We start from the raw sequence: 23780 nt of genomic DNA on the forward strand, positions 1-23780 counted from the left end.
GTCATGATTCGATTTGAATCACGATTCACATGCCACGATGCAATTCTATCACGATGCATCACGATACTTGAAATATTGCGATGCATCGCAATGCATTGCTATATTTTCACTGAACACTGTAACAAAAAGATACAGCCCTTACCAGTGGCTGATTGGCTGGGTATGATCTGGATAGTGTCTTCAATTGATACATAACTGAAAGCAACTGAATTCATACATAGCTGTATTTATTGAAATGACGTTTGGAGGTGTTGCCATGAAAACAAATACTGGACACAAATATTACTATTACTGGTGTGGACACACTGACAAAATGATCTTAGGATTCATAAAACTTAAAATAACAAAATAAAAATAATCAGTACGTTTACATGGCCTCAGTGGTGCTTTTGCAAATTACATGCATCATATCAATTTCATTTTTACCTTCTTTGTTTTTAAAGCCAGAATGCATCCAAGCATCTGACTTGAAATGTGATGGAGGCGAATTTTCTCAGTTTCCTCCATATTTTGTTTACAAATGACTGGTCTCAGTTTCCCACGGCCGGACATGCTTCTGACACAAAGCAGCAGGCGTCAACACATCCGCAGCGACATCTGCTGGACCGGAAGTTGTATTTCACTTGATTTGGCTGACATTTGTTCATTTTTATTCTTTAATAATCGATTCTTGCCTTCAAGAATCGATGCAGTAGATCACAAAAATTAGAATCACGATGCATCGTCATGATGCTGATTATTATGACGATTATTTTGCACACCCTTAATTTCTTGTGATCGTTTCTTTTTCATTGGTCATGTAGTGTTCAGATGTTTTGATGAAGGGCACCTGGACGCCTAATTTTTCTTCCCATTAAGAAATATGTTTGCATCCAGATGAATAGAAATTAAAACTTGGAATAGATCCTTCCGTAGCAGCGTGTGGTGTTTTTATGGCGCCAACTCATTTGTGGAGGCCATTGGTCTTCATCAGAGGTGGGATTTCTGGCCTTTCGACCTTACCTGCATTTCTCTGACTGTTTTCTATTGAAGTGGTGTGGATCAGGGCTACTTCTTCTACCAAGTAAAAAAAAAGCTTAAACATGCTGATTAAAAAAGTAAAACCTAAACATTTAATCAACATTTTGGAATTGAAACAGCTTCAATGGGGAAATGTTGGACATCCAACAGGCAGGAAATAAAGCACTTAGATAACACTGCTGTAAATAGCGCTACTTCTCCTTGTGGCAAATAAAAATCAGCATTTGCCACTGAAGTCTGTGCTATACTGAAACCAAAACACCTGTAGCGGCATGTTGAACTCAACCCTATCTGTGACGGATAGTGGAACTGATCTGGAAAATCCTTAATAATGAATATAACTAGATGGACTTTACATTCTTTATGTATTTTGTCCGTCTCAACAACTCTGAAAGATTGGTTTTCTTACAAGTTTTTTTTTACATGAACTTCAACAGAAATGCTTCATAAGAATATGTGATTTTAAAAGGATCTTAATAGAATTTTTTTCATATTTTATGTGTTGTAAGCAAAAACATTTTTCCAGGTCTTATTCTAACTATCTGATAAGTGTAAAGAAACTTGTTTTATGTTTGGATTCTTGGGATAGTTGCTCATCTGCTGAGCCCACTATTGTTTACTGTACTGTGGCCTCAAAGATTTGGAAGCTCTCACTGACGCAGGTCGAGGACAGTTTTCTGATGGCAGATTCATAAAGTAAGCTGGGCGTAAGGAAGGTTGTAGATTACCTTGGATTCTGAGCAACCGTGGGTTAGGGTGAAACAGGAATGGTGTTTCACTGCTAATGAACAGGTTGTTTAATCCCACAGAGAAAAGAGCAGAGCAGGTCTGTCAATGACAGACTGCTTTATGTGTTCGAGTGTTCAAGACACTATCTAAGTTAAGAAATCAAATTCCAACCAATTACATATTTTTTACTCCTGTAACTTAAAAAAGGGAAATCTTCTACATTATATCACACAAACAATGATATATTTTAAGCATGTATTTCTAGGTTTTAATGATTATGGCTTACAGCTTGTAAAAGACCCTGAATTAATTCTCTGATCTTGTTTTTTTCTGATGTCCTCTGAAAATTTGAATATAACAAAATCCATTGAAAGGTTGTTTATGTGATATCAAGTAGCAGTAAAACGTTAGTCTCAGGCAACATTCCCATGAAATAGCTGAGATGCTTTGCTTGTGGAAATGCTAAAGTGTTAAATAAGCGCAGGTTACTTTTATACCAGACTTCTGATCTGAAACAGTGGATATGTTGTCTCTTATTGTCCTCTTAAACCCCTTCCATAGATTTTCTAGATGATTCTTTTTTTTTGACCAGTGACCACAATTTTGTCTTCTTATCAACTTTACATTTACATTATTTGATATAGCAATCTGTGAACAGCTGGCCTCTTGAGCGACAATATTTTGTGGCTCAGCCTCATTGTTGACTTAGTCAATACAATAATGTATAAAATCATTGTTAAAACATTAGAAATGTGTCAAATGTACATTCATTTATAGAAAATGCTTCAATTAAACTATTGAAAAACTATTGAAATTTGCAGATATCCTCCATGGAGAAGCGCCTGTATAGACATCAATCATGCTTTCCTTTACTGAAAGACACTTTTTAACCAAACCTGGACTTCAAACACACCAGAATGACTGAAAAATGAAGATGATAGCAACATATAGATTAACATAAAACACTTTAGACCTGGATTTCCTTCACAGACATTCTGACATGTGACATGATGAAAAGCACAGATTTCCCTAATAGCATCGATTATAGCTCACTGAGCCGCCCTGAACACTAACAGCACCAGAAAGGAGATTATCTAATTATTAATTAACAATCATTAACACAAATCATCTACAGCTGTCTGTTTTTGACTGATATTACAAAAGGCTTCTGTGGAAAAAAGCTTGATTCACTGCATGTTCCACATTTCTTCCTTAGAAATAACCGTTGTATATCCTGAAAACATTAAAGAAATTATCTTGGAAGTATCATTACATCTAATGATTGCACTATATTGGTTGCAAGAACCTTTCACTGACCTCCATTTCTTTGTTGTTTTATTATTGGGAATTAAGATGTACCTGCATCAACAGGAGCATGATGTGAATCTGATGATACTGGACAATCAGCTCAACGTTAAATTTTGAAGGGCTGCTCTAGTTAGAGGCTCTTTTATCAAAAACGTCATCGAGGGCAACACTGAGACACAAGGGGCGAACAGTCTCACATACGTACACCTGTAGCAGAAGACATTGTAGATATCAATTAACCTGGAATTCATGTTTTGAACTCTGCGAGGATGTACCTGGAGAGAAGCATTGGAGAAATTGTAAACTACATAAAGGAAGAGGCATGACGGACACCCAGGACCTTTTTTAAACAACAGGGCTAATAACTCTTCCACCACATAAATAATCAGACAACTGACATGTGGACAGAAGTTTAGGATTTAAAGGGACAATGGCAAAAAGCTTACAGTATGTTAAAGCCTATGTCAGTGTCTTTCAAAAGTATGCATACTTCTCTTTTTTTCTGCATTTTATTTCAGGCTATAACCACAAACTTTAAATTAGAGCAAAGTTGCAAAATGGAAGGAAATGTATACTTTGATTTAAATCTGTTTTTATTTTACTAACAGAGGGTAGGATATGTTTATGGATCAAGTACCTTTGAATTATCATTGACTGATTTCTTTTATCCACTTCTTCTTTGTTAAACTGGTCAAACTAAGAACAAAATGTCTTTTTTTTTGTGTTTTATGCTCATATGACATTGGCTGTACTTTGATTGCTGCATGATAAAAATAAGCAAACTATTCTGTTTAAGCTCTGGCAGTATGTTTACGATTGTTGTTCTTCTATGGGAGGACCTCATCCAGCACCAAGTCTTTTTTTTTTAGCCTCTAACAGGTTTTCTTCCGTGAGTCCTGGTCAGATAAACAGCTCTGACTGACGAAAAACATCCAAAAGCATGATAGTCCTTCCACATTTTAGAGTTGAGTTTGATGATGCATGGTATTGTATGAGTTTTCCAAACAGCTTCTTGTGACTTCGATTCAACAATAGTGCCCTAAATTATCACTCAATCCTTGTAGCTTTTGAAAATTATGCAGAATATATAGCTTGAGATGTGATTTGTGAAAATTTGCTGCAAAAACCTACAAAGACAATCTGTTAAGTGATCTAAAAGTACCAAACCTTTCATTTCACTGAGCAAAATGAAAAAAAGAAAAATCTGAAAAGTGAAGTATCCTTCCTCCCAGCAGCTGAATGACTCTATAACCACCGCTCTTCCTAACAACCTCAATAAGTTGTTACATTCATGCTGATTTTGCACAGTTTCAATCTTAGTCGGTTAAATAACATGCTGCTGTCATTTTGCACATTTCTGATGTTGCTGCTATTTTAAATATCCATTACTGTAAAAATGTCCATAGCTGTATATTGGTTATTTAACCTACAGGTGCAGTTTTTATATTGTTGAAACACTTTACAGTACAGTATTTATTTATAATAAATAAATTGTTTATTTTTTAACTCTTCACTCTTTTCTGTTATTCACGTTTCGAAGATCCTCATTTGTGTGACCATTTTTTCTACTTTGTTTTAGCTGCTGTAACACCTGAATTAGCCCCACTGTGGGACAATAAAGGGACTTTGTATTCTATTTTATTCCCTCCAGGAAAGGATGCTTCCACATCCCAGGTATAGTGAAATGAGGGTTATTTTAAGAGTTGGTTTTCTGCCATAGAGAGGGTTTTAAAAAGTAAAGTTTTGGTTGAAACTACACATTATTTATATAATACGATTTAATGCATACTCTGAAAAGCTTTTGAAAACTACAAACAGATCCTTCCTCCCCCCAAACACCGAAAATTGTCATGAACACAGTTCATGACAATTTTGATTCTGCTGTCTAAACTGTGGATCTCTGTAGCTTCTGCAGGAACTCTCAAGCTACAGTACCAACACTGACCTGGAGGACCTGGAAATAATTTTTAGCCATCATTCGTCTTTGAAAATTTAGCCTATGCAGGGGAGCTGTAAGAAGAAAGCTATTGTTGAAAGACAGCCATTCCTATTTGCACTTTTCTTGCCATGTAGGGGACACAGTTAACAAGGGGGGAAGCTGCTTTTTGGGCTATAGAGACAACAGAAACAGGCACTATTTATCTGAACACAATATCATGGTGGTGGCATTATGCTGTGGGGATGATTTTCCTCGCATACAGGGATGATTACAAGACATGAATGGGAGATCGATTGCAAAATACTGAAATGATGAAAACCTGTTATCAGCTTAAAACAAGGCTGAAGGTTCATCAGTCAGCAGGGCTATAAACCTAAACAGCCATGGGATGTATGACCCACTTAAAGTGCAAACCCAATTCAATTATGAATTTTAGACAAGATTTAACAATGCTGTTTGATCTCCTGCTGATGCATGCAAAACATTTCACATTTTTATCTATAAAAGAAACCATTTGTAAATGTTTCACCACCCGTACTAATCTGTCATGATGGAACAATAAAATTCATGGTACAAGTTGCAGTATGATGAAACCTGGAAAAGTTATTTCCACTAGAAGGCACTGGATGGAATAAAGTTGATTGGTTCCCTTATTGGATTTGACTGGAGCCTTTTAGGTTAAGGGTACGTTCCTATGAACTGGAGGTAATTAAATAAAGAGAATTTAACTTCCTCCAAACTGACTGTCATCTGTATGCCAGATAAATCCAAAGCCTGTCAATATTTATGTTTTTTTTTATCATTAAGGCAGCATTTACTGTGGGGAAAAAATGCAGTCTGATATATTTTCTCGTAAAGTAAGTGGAAGTATTGTGCAACTTGTAACACTTCTTGGTGGAGCTTTCTAGGGTTCTGCTGACAGTACAAAGTGCGCTGCTGTTTGTTCTCTTGTTATTTAAGATTCTTTAAAAAAATGTATTATGCATAAAATATGTTGTGAAATTATGCACATAGAACCTCGGCTGTAGTCATAATAATCAGGCGCAGACGTGCGCCAACGTGTTTGTGGAGCTTCTTGGCGGACTAAACGCTGCATTCCGCCCCACCCCTTGCAAACATCATCATCACCGCTTCACTTCAATCAGGAAGCACGGAGACGCTGTTTTTCTTTCTGTTTTTAACTAACGGAGACACTTTGGTTAAAGCTTTAACCGCGAACAAATAAGAGGGGGGGGAAAGACGCTTTATATTAATATAAAATAATAATAAATAACCCCTCTATGAACCACTGCTGAAAGAAGACACAGTTTTGGTTACATCCAGTGCAAGACTCAACTGTGGATGTATTTGACACAGACTAACCGGAGAAGGGTATGTTGTTGCACACAATCTGGAAACATTCACTGTTGTGGAAAACACATGCAAACACGCCATGGGTATATTCCTGCTATGTGGTTGTAGATTTACATCTTTATGACTGCAGCTTACGTGGTGTAACCATAGTAAACATGTTATCCACGTCGACTTGTTTTCATGGTGCAAGAGACGCGTAAAAACGTGCGGCGAAACGTGATTTAAAAAATATATATTATTTTTTTTATTTTAAGCCGTTGTTTTTCCAGATTCTAAAATGTGGCAAAGTGTCTTTAAGCATCTCGCACACCAAACTGTCACTGCGCTGGTCTGTCATGTGCCTTATGAGTGTCGTTTCCACCGCACGCACCAACCCTTCCAGTTTCCACTCTCTTGTTCCAAACTCCCTTGACTCATTTCTCAATATAGAGCTTATTTAGGCTTTGGTGTCGAGCTTCAACGTAGTTGCTCAAACTTAAACAAAATTCGAAAGTAAATTAAGTGTTTCTTTAATTCGGCTACCATAAAACTGTTAGAAGATGAATATAATCGGAGATTTTCTCTTTATTTGTGAGAAATCCTCACTCACTCTTACCGGAAATGTGTACGATCCTGGACTCTGTCGAACACCAATCAGCTGAAGTATGCTGGCGATATTAAAGATGATACCATTTGTTAGAGGATTGTTTGTTGGCCGAGTTTTTTATTTTTGTGAGTTGGATCATGGAGGGTATTAATCTTGCAGGAAATGGTGCAAAAATAATATAGTGAAGTTAATAACCTTTTAATTTGATATAATTTCAACTAAGGCTGGTGCTTGTAGGTCAGGCGTTTATGTTGCTGTTTTGTTGTAATCAGTTTTGGCCCAAAGTATCTATATTTGTTATCAAAACACAATACGCACATTGCAGAATGACAGTGTCAGTTTTATTTCTGACAATATGCTAATTAAATGCACTATTTTGGGTATGTAGAAGTGTCCCTATCTCTAACCAGAAGTATTTTGTTATAAATATTATATGTATAAATTTATAACCAAATACTTCTGTTTAGAGATAGGGACACTTCTAAATCTATATATATATATATATATATATATATATATATATATATATATATATATATATGTATATATATATATGTATATATATATATATATATATGTATATATATATATGTATATATATATATATATATATATATATATATATATATATATATATATATATATATATATATATATATATGTATGCTGCTAGCATCAATGGACCATGATCCAATTACCGAAATATCTATAACATTAAACATAATCCACTTTCTAAAAGAATTACATGTATGCGTGGTGTATTTCAAATCACTCTGAAACGTCATGCAGAGTTTTTTCCTCCAGAATGCGGTATGAAATCATACCTTAGGGCTTTAAACCTTTATATTTGTAAAACTAAAAACTAGGGTCGACGTTTTTGTTTCAACATGCTACTTTATAGTTTTTTTTTAGTCTGAGGAAATGTACTTAAAATTAAGCAAAAAGTAATTTGTTTTTCAAACACACAATATGTTAAAAGGGACCGCAGTTGATTCATAAAGCTCTTGATAACACCTTAAAATTTAATTATTCTTAGCATTCAAAACTGACTTTAAAGAACAAAAATGTCAATTATTTATGCAAAAGATTGCAGCGATCAGGCATTTCTTTGATTTCTTTGAGGTCAATCCTACCAATGACAAATTGTTAAACTAAATTTTTTCTTTTTCCTTTCTTGTCTCTGACAGGTAAAATGATAGTGTTGGTAGATACATTAATAAGATGGCTAGGAATTAATTGTATTGATGCATATACTGAAACCAAACCAAATACTGAATGTAAAAGAAAAATTATTGGACCCTGACCTGATCTACTTAAAGACTGCATAAATTCTTTTTGCTTTTCTTGAAAATGTTTGCCTGTTGTTGTACAGTGGAGTATGCTGGTGAATATTCTTAGTCATCCAGGTCATAGTAATACTGAAAAAGTTTAAAAAACTGTCGACTACTTTGTTTCCAAGTTTGAAGACGTTTCGCTTCCCACTCCTGGGAAACAAAGTATATGGGAGATGTGCTTCAACCAGCAGACACACTAACAATTAAATTACTCTAAAATTTAAACACACACCACTTTTTATAGCAAACATTGCATGGTACTCTATAATACAAAAAAACAGAAGTACTACTTTTTAGATACGATGTAGAAACAGGTTCAAGATTGAAAGGAAATTCATATGAAACAAAGAAATAACACCAGGGGCCATAGCTGTTTACTCTTATTGTTGCTGCTTTCTGCACGTGCTTTAAAGCATGCAGTTATACAGGAGTAGCTGTGCTTGGTTGAGCTGCAGCTTTAATAAAGCCAGCTGATTTGAACTTCTTTAATCAGGAAAATTTTATACAAGTTATGGAGAGGTTTAAAGATTTAACTCTCCTTTTTAGATGCAAGGAGAGCTAAACGTTAGGTGGTTTCAGTTTCTATGCAGATTCTATGGGCATGCCTTTGCTGTGATTTACCTTTGCATAGTTTGAAGAGAGACCTATAGTTTGCCTACAGCTAACTGAGTGGGGAAGGCCACAGGAATGCTCTCCATTAAATTTCACAGGATTTACTTCAGCCAGCGGGTAGAATGCCGAGAGTTGTGCTTACACAATCACATGTCTCACTTGGCATTCCTTCGTGCTTATGAGCAGCGCAGAGACGGCAGCGTGGCTGTACTCAAACCTTGTTCTGTTAGTTTTTCTCTTTGCGAGGAGACATTCGCTTTGCCCCTGTTTGCTAAGTGCACCACATCCACATGGTACATCTGCTGCTTACAGGTGATAAACTGAGGTTAGTTCACTTCCGTGCTCTCAGACTCACACGCTTCCTCTTCTCTCTCACTTCCCGTCGTGTCTCCGCCTGTTCTTGGCGGACAGGTTGAGTTGCATTACCTGAACAACTCCCCCTGCACACCATCACAGGAGTGCTGGTTTAGATCTGCCCAGGGTGTGGCACTCTGATGGCACTTCTTCTTATCACTAGTTACCTCATGTCCTGAAGTAGAGTAATATGTTTGTTTTGGGGTTTTCAGTATATTTTGAGGAATTTTATGTGATTGTGCAACACAAAGTATTTTTAAATGAGAATGAAAGAAGGAAAATGAACTGGTTTCTTTTTTTTATTTGTTATTTACCCCTTTTTACCCAGATATCTATACATAAAAGTCAAATACAAGCAGCTGCTTCCAGGAGTACCCTAGATATTAAATACAGTTCACTTAAGTAATTTATTCTTTGAATAAAACTAACATAATTTCCATTTTGTAATGTTTGTTGACAGTGTTATATGGGAGACTTCTTCAACAAATACAGTCCCTCAGAGGGAGAAAATAACTCATTTTAGTTAAAAAAAAGATCCTCAAAACATGGCTATAACTAAATAGTTAAGATTAAAGCACATTTGTGTGTAAGGAAGGCCTAGTCAAAGCCAAGATTTTAAAAAATGTGGTTTTCTGTGAGAAGACTTGAAAATAGATGTCCACAAACTCTCTCCATCCATCCGATCTGATTTGAATTGCTTTTGGGGGGGAGAAAATAAAATAACAATAAAGTACACTGAAATGTGTGGGTTGGAACTTTGGTGAGCACTAAATATCCATATTTAAAGAAAAAGTGTTTTGCAACAACTCTACATTGCTAAAAAAAAAAAAAAAATTTTGTTTTTGACATGCTTCAAACAGCATTATTAAGATTCATAATTAGAGCAAATCCAGGTGGTACTAAAATCTTTTGTGAATGAACTCAAGATGCATTATGAAAGGTTTTCAATCAGAGCAGGACATGAAGCATTCACATTGGTCTAAAAGCAGTCTGTCAGTAAATACCCTGTGCAATAACCTTGTATGATCCTGCTCAAAAAAAGAGAGATTTCAGCTGTCAGATATGTGGACATACAGTATATGCTGTATATACCCCCATGCACCTTTACTTCCTTTTGCACCTTCTTCTTCTTTTTGAATATTTGAACGGCTGCAATGAATACATTTTCTGCACTGTGAGATCAATAAAGTCAATCAATCAATCAATCAATCAATCAATCAATCAATCAATCAATCAATCAATCAATCAATCAATCAATCAATCAATCAATCATCAATCAAGGGATGTTGAAGGTGAAAAATCAACGTAACCTGACTCCTCAAGCAGCAGCCATTTCCAAATCTTACTTTAAAGTAAAAATTAAACAAGCAGGAGGCAAGAGAAGTCAGGACTGCCGACAACTAATATACATTAGTTAGAAGGCTATCTGGAATACTTTTAAGATTTTTTCTCTACAGACGAAAAAATTGTCTTATTCATTGGGGAAAAAGACATGACTGAACCTACCAAGGTCACCACAATGTTAAGTAATTTAGACATATTCACTATATTTGAAGTGCCTTGTGAATTTAACATGAAACAATATCTAAAGACGATCTGTTTTTACTGCAGGGCCATTGTACAGGTTAAATCCCTGCATACTAAAGTTGCACTTTATCCTGCTTTCTCAGCAACATTAATGTGCTCATGAAAAAAATAAAATGCATAAAATGCAACCCAGTTGAATCTCCTTGAAATGTTTACCTGGTGAATGTCAGTCATGTTGTTTTCTGAATAGGAGTGCCTGAAAGGAGTGAATGTATGTGTCTGTGTGATGCTAGAGAAACATTAGTCGACTCTTAATGCCCTGTTCGTTTCTCAGCTGTTAGCAAAGTCTTTGATGTACAGTGTTTGTTTGTCTGTAAAGCAGATCTTATAACCTAATCACTCAGGAATAGGAGCATAACAGTACATTGATTCAGAAAGCATCCGCTACAGAGCTGGCAGTTGGGTACGCACATGCAACAAACAAACGCAACCTTATCTTTCTACCTTAACACATGTAGAGTGTTTATGTGCAGAAATAGGTGTGCAGTGCAAGTGACACAGAAGCATAACAGAGAGGAGTCCCAGCTCTTGGTAAACACTGCTATTTTGAAAGAAAGATAAGCTAACCAAAACTTTGTTGCATATTTTCCAACAGCAGTAAAGATTGTAGGAAGCTCTTTTTTTCCATACTTAATTGAAATGGCAAACTAAAATTAACTCAAGCTTAATATGATCTTTAGAAAATTAGCTATAGTAAAAAATCAAGCTTCCTGCAGCATTCAACAAGCCTTTGATTGAAGTGAACCGAAAATTAACCCAACTTTTAAACCACAGTACATACTGTACTGTAATATTTATATGGTAAAGCCCTAATTACAGTAAGACCCCTTTATTACCAGGTGTGAATAGAGCCAATGTCTCTATATTCTCAGATCTGCACCTCTCAAAAAATTCAATTGGTTGAAACGGTGGACCGTACCCAGTCTACATTTATGACATGTCAAACTCAAAAATATGGATGTGCAATCAAGAGCTGTTTCGCATTGATGGTGTTTATCAAAGGTGTGAAAAGCTTGAACTATAATTGTGGTGTGGGAGGCAGAAACAGGACTGTTTACTGTGGGAGTTAGCATCTCTCTCAAGAGAGCAAAAAAACAAAAAGAACCTATCAGGATATTATTATTTTCTTTACTTTCCTCCAGATCTAAATCAAAAGGCCATAGTTGTCTCTTTTTTTTTTTAGCTTGCAAGCTTAGAAAGATGTGTGCTTATATCTCCACTGAAGTGAATTGAGTTTGCACCCCCGGCCCCTGGCTATATTAGCAAACTTATAGGTGAGCCGGTGAGTAACAAATCAAAACAAACATCAGTTTGAAATGACAAAGCAATATCTATAGAGAGCATAGGACCTTTAAGGTTTTTGTTCACTCTATGTTCCCTGAAACCGTTTTGCTGCTTTAGAAATATCCCAGAGCAAAATGTGTGCAGATTAACAGCCCTATATCCATCAGTACCGTCACATTTCTCAGGCAGACATCCAACTGTGAGCAAGAATAAGCCTAAAAGTGTCACAGTCTGCTAAATCACTATAAGTCAATGTCACTCATTTGGATAAGACCATCCAACTGTGACACCAAGCTCATCGTCTCATATTTAATGAGCAAAAAGCTTTAATGTTTCAGACTGACAGCTTCAGCCCACAGTAGGGATGGGAATCGAAAACCATTTTCTGATTCCATGGCATCGTTTGGCAGCTCGCTGAACGATTCTTTTTTCGATTCCCGCAGCACCAGAGCCTAGAGCGCCGGCTCTGGGGAGCACGACTTACTTCACGTTTTTTACGTAAGTTACGTAAGTTACGCAAGTTACGCAAGTTGGAAGAACTATTCGAGGAGGAAGACAACGAGCTGCGGTCACTTTGTGAATCAAAGCCCCGTCTTTCCTTAGCCCAGAGGGTAGATCAGGAAATCCAGCTCTATAAAAGCTTGCCCTCCATCCCCTGCACGGATAGCGCCACACTGTGGTGGTGGAACAAGCAAGATACGCTGCCCTTGCTATCTGGACTGGCTGAAAACTACCTCTGTGTGCAGGCTTCCTCCACCCCATCTGAGAGGGTGTTCTCCACGGCTGGAGACACCCTAAGCCCTGAAAGATCCCGTATCCTTCCAGAAAAAGCAGATATGCTCATCTTTCTGCAAAAGAACTGTTAATTTTCCCTACTACTGTTTTATAATTAGTATTTTTTGTTATTTAAAATAGGTTATTATCCCATCATTTGTTATTAGACATTGTTGGTTATTAAGTTTGTTCTTGTATTCATTTTTCATTTAAACACAGATGTTACTCCAGTTTCACATTTCCTGTGGACATCTTGATCTTGTTGAGTTTGTAAGATTGTGCAATAGTTAAGTAAACAAAGTTGATGCTGATAATCAAACTGTTTGTTCTCCTTTTTCCCCCAAATTGGAATCGAAAAAAGAATCGATAAAGAATCGAATCGTTTCATAGAATCGAAAAGGGAATCGGAATCGTGAAAATCTTTTCAATTCCCAACCCTAGCCCACAGGCAAACATTGTTTCTCTGTGTGGAGGAACGACTGCAGTTCAGCCAGACAGTCACGCCTGAGTGTACAAAACCTGACAAAACGGAAGCTCATCCTCCAGCCTGGCCCCATGTTCAACTGTCCTCGCTTACTCATTGTATATAACTAGGACCAGACTACTGCTGTTGCCCAAGAGGAGAAGTGATGGTCACAATGATTAAGTGACGCTGGCATGATAAGTCTGGAAGAAGTAGTTGATGAGACAGGGGCAGATTCTCAGTAAGTGTACTGGTGCGTTCTCAAGTGCTTGTGAAACATCATCAGCCTCAGTCTTAGTACTGTTCCAATTTACAAGAACGCAAGGCCGAGAACGGACAAACTCCCCGGATGTTGTTCTTGCCCCTCCCTCCCATGCATCACAGCAGACTGGTCCGTTCTTGAAATTGACAGCTGTCCCAGCATGAATCACAGCAGCAGCAGCTTCCAGGGGAGCGCTCACAGAGCAAGTTTTTTGTTTTCATTGGCAACATTTTTATTTGATTTGTGTTTATCTGTGTTCATTATTATTCACCAACTAAATGAAAAAAGTAGTAATCTATTATTATCTAGAGACTATTGATAACAGCAGGTAAAATGCAGCTCCAGACGAGCTGAGCTTGTGGTGACGTCACAAGTACAATTCTGTTCCAATTGACCCTTATCTATGCTGCATGCTCCCGTTCTTCTCGAATCCATACTTTCCTGTGTTCTTGTCAAGAATATACTTAGAGAGAATATGAGTCCGTACTCGAGTTCTTGTGAATTGAGAAACGGCCAGAGTCTCAGTGGCATTATTGGCATGGTGTTCTATTTTCTACCATATTCTTCATATAGGCCTGCATTTCCGCCTAAATCTTTCACTCAACATGTAAAAAGTAAGTCTTGAAAAAGTAGTTATGGTAGCACTTGTTTGCACCAATAAACATACATTTTTGACGTTCAAGACGTGGATATTTCCTAATAAACATGATGTCATAATAACAGATTTTACTGGAAGATAAATTGTCCTAGATATGATTGTGCTAAACAATAATAATATAATTCAGTGTGAATCCAAAGCGCTCCCATGCTGCAGCTGTCACGTTCGGATTTGAAACCTATTCCATATCTGTATGTCTAAATCGCTACTGTTTCTCTGGCTTGCTACTCCTCAGTCACGAGGCTCTCATGATACATTCGATAGGATAGAGAAACAATCAGGGGAAAGATGAGTGGACATCAATGCACCTGAGGGAAACCTTTTGTCACCCAGACTCTTTAGTAGAAAGAGAGGTAGATGCTAGGAAAACAAACAGGCAGTCAAACAAAAACCATTGGGTCTGATTTAAAGTGATCATGCGATTCATTTTTGTCATGGGATTAATTGAGGTCATTTTTATTGCAACAGGCCTTAAAGCTGCAGTCTGTAACATTGAGAAGAGAGCAGACTTCGACTGAAAATTTGAAGAAAAACAGGTTTCACGCCACTCCCCCACCCTCTCTGCTTCACTCGTGCACCACCTCCAAGCTCCACCCCTCTCACAGCATCTGCCCGGTACCGCATGCGACCAGAAGGGGGGGGGGGGGATTCAGCGTGTGTGAGCTGTGATTGACACTCCATCAGACGCTCCTCTGGCTGTGATTGGTTGTTTTGACTCGTCCCGAATTATTCTTTCCAGATTGAAATACAGGCAGTAGGCGGTACCAATTGAAGCAGTTTTTTTCACAGGTTACATATCACATGTACTGCTGCTGGGCATAGGGACAGTTTCAGCCAATATGACAAAAAAGTGATTTTTTTAAAAAACTTACAGACTTCAGCTTTAACATGATGCCAGTTTAGGGTTAAGAAATTCCAGGACTAGAAATGAGGAACAAGAGGAATTGTCTTTTTTTTTTGTGGCCATTAAGATGAAACTACATTATTTTAATAAATATAATAGGTGGTCTACTAGATGTATTTCCAAGTTGAAAGGGTGGGAAAATTGTAGGAGGCTCCTGCTGTCCAGCTGACAAGCAGTGCACAGTTAGGAAGGGAAAGTTAAAAGATTTCTCTACTCCACACAAAAATCTCTACTTATGAGTTCCAAGCCAGAAGGACTGAAGGTGAAAGGACAGATTATGTCTTTTTTGTTTGTGTTTGTGGATGGGAAGACGTGCATTTTAAAACCGAGTCATAACTAAACCAAATACAAAATATTAGGGATGGAACGGTTTATGAAAACCGTCCGAACCGTTCGGTTCGACTGTTTTAGTTCGATTTGCAGATTTCAGTATAAAGTCGATGAGATTTATGATATGTTTAATGATGATAGTTAAAATGACTCTTCACAATTTAACCCAAGAAATCTACACATGCAAAGAATTTAAAAGAGAGCAGTTAATAAATTAATCTGTGGGTAAAATCTTTGAATAACGAGGGGAATGTTGAATACAAGGAGAAAATTATATAAAAAAGACATTGAAGAAGAAAGAAACTAGAAAGAAACCAGCTGAAATCAATTTCATAGGATCAATGGTTAACTAATGGCAAAAAATAATAACTGTTTATAGTTTGTCTTAAGATGCATATCTGCACAGAGAGCTTTAAAAGTTGTGTAGTTAGCAGGAACTGTTTGGTTTTTTTTACATGGAAAGAATAGGAGATAAAATCAACTGCAACATCTCTTTCTACGCCCAATGCACAAGTTTACTCTGCTGCAGAAAAGGAATGTTAAAGACTAGTTTACTATAGAAGATTTACATGAGGCAATAAAATACTAGATGCATACTAGCTAACCCACACAGTGCTCCTCACATCAGTCCAAAGTTTACAGATGTTGACCTCATGATCTGGGCCAGCAGTCTGCAACCTTTACAGTCAAAGGTGCTTAATAAAACTACTCTTAGGGAAAACATGTCATGTTATGAAAAAAAACATATTTCAAGATTTTTTTTATTAAGTTATAAAAGAAAGAAAAACATAAAAACTAAAAAGAGAGGAGGGAGACACACTTACTAAGCTATTCACAAGAAAAATTGATTTATAAAGTGCTGATACTTGCCATTTAGTTGTCATTAACAAATATAAGCTTTCCACAAAGTATTACTTATTCCCTATCTCATTCTATCTTCTTTTCTCATATCTTTTAAATATTGATTCATTTTTTTTTCTTTGCAAGTTTTAATTACTTGGGCTGTTGATGACATCTTGTTTGAATTTGGTGTCTATAGAAATATCAAAAAGACAGTAACTAGGCTAAACGTTCAATTGGTTGCTTGTTTTCTTACATTCTGTACGTAGCTGCTTGTCCTAACTCACACTTGTATGTAATCATGGCTTCGTTCAAGCCTTCAGTAAATGTTGTTGTTTGTTGTGAATATCGTTGTTGCTTGCTAAGACTGACGTAACACATTTAACAAATGTTACCAGCTATTGAAATGTTTTTTGTGTCTTTGGGAAGACAATGGCGAAGAGCCATAAACCCTCAGACTATTTAAATGCTTTGGATTGCATCCACTAGACAACCATGTCTTTAATTAAACAGTAGCCATAATAGCTTTTCTGAAGATCTAGTTTGGCTGCTCTAGGATGCTTGTCTTTCATTTTTTTTTTCTTTTAAAGTGAAGCTATTTAAAGCTATCTTTTTACAACCTGTAGTGCCTAAGATCATTTTTAAAGACATTCTTGTCTAGAATTTTTTTTTTTACTCAGAGACAGACATGCTGCTCATTAGCAAAAGACAACAGAAGTTAAGGTAGCCCTAGGGTGATACAAGATTCTCGCAATGGTTTAAAATTTTAAGGTATTATGGAACCTTGGAAGATCAAGAAACCTTGACATACATCAATTTTTCTGACTGCTGCTAAAATAGCATTGCATTATTTTATCATAACTTTTATGTTATTTAATATAAATGTATTTTTTCATGCAAAGGTTGAAAGGAAAATACAGTTGATAATATAGATGCATTAGAAGTACTTATTACTCAGTAGGTCAACTAGGGGTGGGTATTGGCAAAGAAGTCATGATTCTATTCGAATCACGATTCACATGCCACAATGCAATTCTATCACGATGCATCATGATACTTGAAATATTGCGATGCATTGCGATATTTTCACTGAACATTGTAAGAAAAAGATACAGCCATTGCCAGTGGCTGATTGGCTGTTTATGATCTGGATCGTGTCTTCAATTGATGCATAACTGAAAGCAACTGCCTTCAAGAATCGATGCAGTAGATCACAAAAATTAGAATCGTGATGCATCGTCATGACGATTATTTTGCACACCCTTAAGGTCAACCGTTGTTACTGCTTTTTGTTAGCTGGCTAATTAGATGGCTGGACAGTACTGGAAAATGATCTGCCATAATTTCAACAAAGGAAAGATGTTTTAGCCGTGTTTCAGTCAGCTGACCATCTGTTTGCAGCAGCAGGTAGGGAAAGGTGTGCCGCATGATTCTTCTGTATACAGGTGCTGGTCATAAAATTAGAATATCATGAAAAAGTAGATTGATTTCAGTAATTCCATTTAAAAAGTGAAACTTGTATATTATATTCATACACTATATTGCCAAAAGTATTTGCTCACCCATCCAAATTATTGGAATCAGGTGTTCCAATCACTTCCATGGCCACAGGTGTATAAATTCAAGCACCTAGGCATGCAGACTGTTTTTACAAACATTTGTGAAAGAATGGGTCGCTCTCAGGAGCTCAGTGAATTCCAGCGTGGAACTGTGATAGGATGCCACCTGTGCAACAAATCCAGTCGTGAAATTTCCTCGCTCCTAAATATTCCACAGTCAACTGTCAGCTGTATTATAAGAAAATGGAAGTGTTTGGGAACGACAGCAACTCAGCCACGAAGTGGTAGGCCACGTAAACTGACGGAGCGGGGTCAGCGGATGCTGAAGCGCATAGTGCGAAGAGGTCGCCAACTTTCTGCAGAGTCAATCACTACAGACCTCCAAACTTCATGTGGCCTTCAGATTAGCTCAAGAACAGTGCGCAGAGAGCTTCATGGAATGGGTTTCCATGGTCGAGCAGCTGCATCCAAGCCATACATCACCAAGTGCAATGCAAAGCGTCGGATGCGGTGGTGTAAAGCACGCCGCCACTGGACTCTAGAGCAGTGGAGACGCGTTCTCTGGAGTGACGAATCGCGCTTCTCCATCTGGCAATCTGATGGACGGGTCTGGGTTTGGCGGTTGCCAGGAGAACGGTACTTGTCTGACTGCATTGTGCCAAGTGTAAAGTTTGGTGAAGGGGGGATTATGGTGTGGGGTTGTTTTTCAGGAGCTGGGCTTGGCCCCTTAGTTCCAAGGAAAGGAACTCTGAATGCTTCAGCATACCAAGACATTTTGGACAATTCCATGCTCCCAACTTTGTGGGAACAGTTTGGAGCTGGCCCCTTCCTCTTCCAACATGACTGTGCACCAGTGCACAAAGCAAGGTCCATAAAGACATGGATGACAGAGTCTGGTGTGGATGAACTTGACTGGCCTGCACAGAGTCCTGACCTCAACCCGATAGAACACCTTTGGGATGAATTAGAGCGGAGACTGAGAGCCAGGCCTTCTCGTCCAACATCAGTGTGCGACCTCACAAATGCGCTTCTGGAAGAATGGTCAAAAATTCCCATAAACACACTCCTAAACCTTGTGGACAGCCTTCCCAGAAGAGTTGAAGCTGTTCTAGCTGCAAAGGGTGGACCGACGTCATATTGAACCCTATGGATTAGGAACGGGATGTCACTTAAGCTCATATGTGAGTCAAGGCAGGTGAGCAAATACTTTTGGCAATATAGTGTACATTACATACAAACTCATATATTTCAGATGTTTATTTTGTTTAATTTTGATGATTACAAATGACAACAAATGAAAATCTCAAATTCATCATATCAGAAAATTAGAATATTGTGAAAAGGTTCAAAATTGATGGCCCCTGGTGCCACACTCTAATCAGCTAATTAACTCAAACCACCTGCAAAAGCCTTTAAATGGTCTTTCAGTCTAGTTCTATAGGCTACACAATCATGGGGAAGACTGCTGACTTGACAGTTGTCCAAAAGACGTCCATCGACACCTTGCACAAGGAGGGCAAGACACAAAAGGTCATCGCTAAAGAGGCTGGCTGTTCACAGAGCTCAGTGTCCAAGCACATTAATAGAGAGGCGAAGGGAAGGAAAAGATGTGGTCGAAAAAAGTGTACAAGCAAGAGAGATAACCGCACCCTGGAGAGGATTGTGAAACAAAACCCCTTCAAAAATGTGGGGGAGATTCACAAAGAGTGGACTGCAGCTGGAGTGAGTGCTTCAAGAACCACCACACACAGACGTATGAAAGACATGGGTTTCTGCTGTCGCATTCCTTGTGTCAAGCCACTCTTGAACCACAGACAGCGTCAGAAGCGTCTTGCCTGGGCTAAAGAGAAACAGGACTGGACTGCTGGTGAGTGGTCCAAAGTCATGTTCTCTGATGAAAGTAAATTTTGCATTTCCTTTGGAAATCAAGGTCCCAGAGTCTGGAGGAAAAGAAGAGAGGCACTTCATCCACGTTGCTTGAAGTCCAGTGTAAAGTTTCCACAGTCAGTGATGGTTTGGGGTGCCATATCATCTGCTGGTGTTGGTCCATTGTGTTTTCTGAGGTCCAGGGTCAACGCAGCCACATACCAGGAAGTTTTAGAGCACTTCATGCTTCCTGCAGCTGACCAACTTTTTGGAGATGCAGATTTCATTTTCCAACAGGACTTGGCACCTGCACACAGTGCCAAAGCTACCAGTACCTGGTTGAAGGACCATGGTATCCCTGTTCTTAATTGGCCAGCAAACTCTCCTGACCTTAACCCCATAGAAAATCTATGGGGTATTGTGAAGAAGAAGATGCAATACACCAGACCCAACAATTCAGAAGAGCTAAAAGCCACTATTAGAGCAACCTGGGCTATCATAACACCTGAGCAGTGCCACAGACTGATCGACTCCATGCCACGCCGCATTGCTGCAGTAATACAGGCCAAAGGAGGCCCAACTAAATACTGAGTGCTGTACATGCTCATACTTTTCATGTTCATACTTTTCAGTTGGCCAACATTTCTATAAATCCTTAGTTTTTATTGGTCTTCAGTAATATTCTAATTTTCTGATATGATGAATTTGAGATTTTCATTTGTTGTCATTTGTAATCATCAAAATTAAACAAAATAAACATCTGAAATATATGAGTTTGTATGTAATGTATGAATATAATATACAAGTTTCACTTTTTCAATGGAATTACTGAAATCAATCTACTTTTTCATGATATTCTAATTTTATGACCAGCACCTGTACATGTGGAATATTGCATATTTTTTACCCTGATACTTGACATCTGCTCATATCCACCTAAAGACATCAAATAGGAGTTTACAACAGTTGCAAGCAGCACTTTGAATTATTCCTCTTTTTGACCAAAATGAAAATATTAGTTCATAATGACTTTCCTGAATGTTAATGTAATTATTAGAGGTGAGTATTGGCATGAGTGTTGCGATTCGATACATGTCGCGATACTTGGGTCACGATACGATATTATCACGATATTGCAGTATCACTATATATTGCCATATTTTCCCCAGCTATCAAAAACAAATGATGAGATAAAACATCAAGTGCTGTTTATTTTCATCAGAAAATATTGATTAGGTATTATTATCCATGTTGTTTGGGGTTTTCTTCCACTGTGACTTCCTCAAGTACAGATTTGGTGCTGCACCAAATGTAACCATTTTTTTTTTTTTTTGAAAATCGATACTAGGAAGTGAAAGATCGATATTATATTGGGCAGCCGAATATCACGATATATCGCCAAAACGATTATTTCCCACACCCCTAGTAATTATGCAATTATTTCCACCACTAAGTTACAAAGTTTTCATTATTTTGTGTTATTTTTTCTTTTAGCAGCTCTTGTAAGCATTTTCTGCTCACTTATATTGAGGTATAAATTTCATAACCTCTTACATGTTCCATTGCAACATTCCTTTGGATAAAATACAGTTATTGGGAAGTTCAACAGAGTGCTGGAGTGACAGGCATTTTTCTTTGGCTGTATGGAGCATAGAGTAATTCACTCCTTCAACAACTCCTTGCTTATAAAAAAGACAAATGCATCTGTCCTGAAATGTCTCAGCTAAAGAAAACGCCTCATTTGGAGTCAAAGCATTGAGTTAGAAAGCAGGACCCCATGGCTCTTATAAAGATAATTTTTTTTAACAATGTCTAACAAGCTATGAGCAGCATATCTTCCCAACACTTTAACCTGCCAAGATCAGTCTTACTCACTATTACTCTAAAACACAGTTAAAGCTTTTTAACTTGAAAATAAATGCAACTATTACAAACTGTTTATTCCATGTTAGTGCAAATGGATCAAAATGAAACTAACTAGACGTGTAAGGAACAAGAACACTAAGATTTAATATTAACCTGAAGTGTGTTTGTCTCTGTGATCAGCATTTCACTTTGTTGAGGTGTTGTTCTCAACCGCCGTATTATGACTCTGTGAGCTTGAAATGTGTGTGTCCAGTTCATGTAGATGTCTCTTGACACAGCAATTCCCTCTCCTATGGGGTTATTGCTGCCATTCAGGGAAGAATATCTTTGCCCACCCTAATAGTTGAGTTCAGAATGCAATAAAAGCTCTGGAGTACATACATTCCAGATTTTCACTGTGTTTACGGTCTAAAAACCACTGACTGCCAATCCAAACTTTGCAAAAATATGTCCATTATATGGACTTAAAATGAGCTGCACTTCTGACTATTTAAACACGTCATGTATCCAAATTTTTTGTGGTTAACCTCTATAAAACCACTTTTAGCTTAGATAAGGTTTGTGAAAATCTATAGATCTTTATAGACTGAAACTTAATAGATATAGAATAGATAGAGCTGTAGCTGCACTGTCTGTTTAAACCCGAAATCAGTACATCATCAAGTATAATCGAGAATAAGCATAGAGCTGACTGAAATGAAATGCTGTGATTATTCAACTACTAAAAAATGTTTGTCATCTTCTCACCACAAAGCTTCGTATTTATTTCAGTCCAAACACTCTTACCTACCTAACAAGGCAGTGCTATGGGATGATCGTCTGATTTGGCCGTGGCTCCAGCTGTGGAATAGCAGTGGGAAACAAACTATCCCTGGAAATTACTTTGGATCCTGAAGGAGTAACATCTAAATGAATAAATAAGTAAATACATACAATTTATCATACTGTGTCATACTGGGTTACTCCTACTACAGAAATGATTTTAGTGTTAGAATGCAGTTTTAAGCACACTGTCTAAAAACTAACCAGTTTACTAAGTTTTATGTAAACTATGCCAGTACATCACAATTTATGATGCAGTGACCGATAAGTAAATAGACAAATTTAGTTATTTTACAGGTTCTTGACCAATGGTTTAGCTTGAAAGATGTTCTATTTACTATTTTTTGCACGTGAAATATATGACAGCATTAAATATGAATTACTTTCCAAATTATTAAGGGTTCCACTTCAGTGATAAAACATTGCAGATCAATAACTCATTGAAACATTGTTAGAATGCAAGGAGGGCCTTTTTTTTTGCAGTGTAGATAAGCTCCGTTTCATTAGTACTCGCTGTTCTCTAAGCTGGAAAAGTCACATTGGTGCCTTTGATTAGCTACTTGTGAAACAAACTTGTGTCTTCTTTGGGCAAAATCCACCCAAGGGAGCTTGAGATACACTCTTAAAATAAATTGGTCTGGTCAAATAAACATTTTAATTTATTTACCCAATTTTTTTTTTCTACTAAAAGAGCAAACCAGAAATTCTAAGGCAAATTAAAAATTAAGTACCAATTAACATAGATGTAATCTCTGTTTTCTAACTTTTCCAGAGTAGGATGGTTGTGAACCATGCAGATGTTGTCTAATGTGCAACTTCAAGAAAAAAATGTGGGTTTAGGAACCTTTTTTCTGTAATCCACACTGCATAAATGTTCACATGTAAACATGCTTACACTTTAATGTTTGGTCATATGTATCATCTTTTTCTAAAGTGCATTGCATTAGAGAAGCTCAATGGTTATGGAAATGGCAAAAATTTGAAAAAAAACTTCCTCAAATTCACAAAAAAATATAATTATTGAGTGCTTCAGGTGTTTTTCTGAGTTTTTTGAAAAATGGTTATTGTGCAAAATGAGAGATTGAAACACTTTTACTACACTTTTGCTTCACATGGTCCTACTATGCTCACAAACATGGCTGGAAACAACTTCTTCATTACTAGCTAACGTGGTAACGTAATAAAAATTTACCAGATAGCAAGACATTTATTATTGGGTTATCATTGCTAGATTGCAGTCTCTACTTGTATCAAAAATCCATGCATAGCAATAAAATGTGAACGACGACATATGATGGACATTGCGCTTTGTGGTGCTTGTTTAAATTGT

At 37.3% G+C, this 23780-nt stretch overlaps 1 protein-coding gene across 1 annotated transcript in view; it reads left to right on the forward strand.

Moving 5' to 3' along the window:
• The first annotated feature begins 6104 nt into the window (after positions 1-6104).
• The window catches only part of LOC119786145 (myelin basic protein-like), an 87524-nt gene continuing 69848 nt past the window's right edge, over positions 6105-23780 (forward strand). Inside the window, exon 1 of the mRNA XM_038289260.1 lies at positions 6105-6367. The gene's annotated coding sequence lies outside the window, so the exon portion shown is untranslated. The remainder of the gene's footprint in view (positions 6368-23780) is intronic.

This window comes from Cyprinodon tularosa, unplaced genomic scaffold (assembly GCF_016077235.1).
Source record: "Cyprinodon tularosa strain WSP-4 unplaced genomic scaffold, ASM1607723v1 ctg107, whole genome shotgun sequence".
Classification (NCBI taxonomy): Eukaryota; Metazoa; Chordata; class Actinopteri; order Cyprinodontiformes; family Cyprinodontidae; genus Cyprinodon; species Cyprinodon tularosa.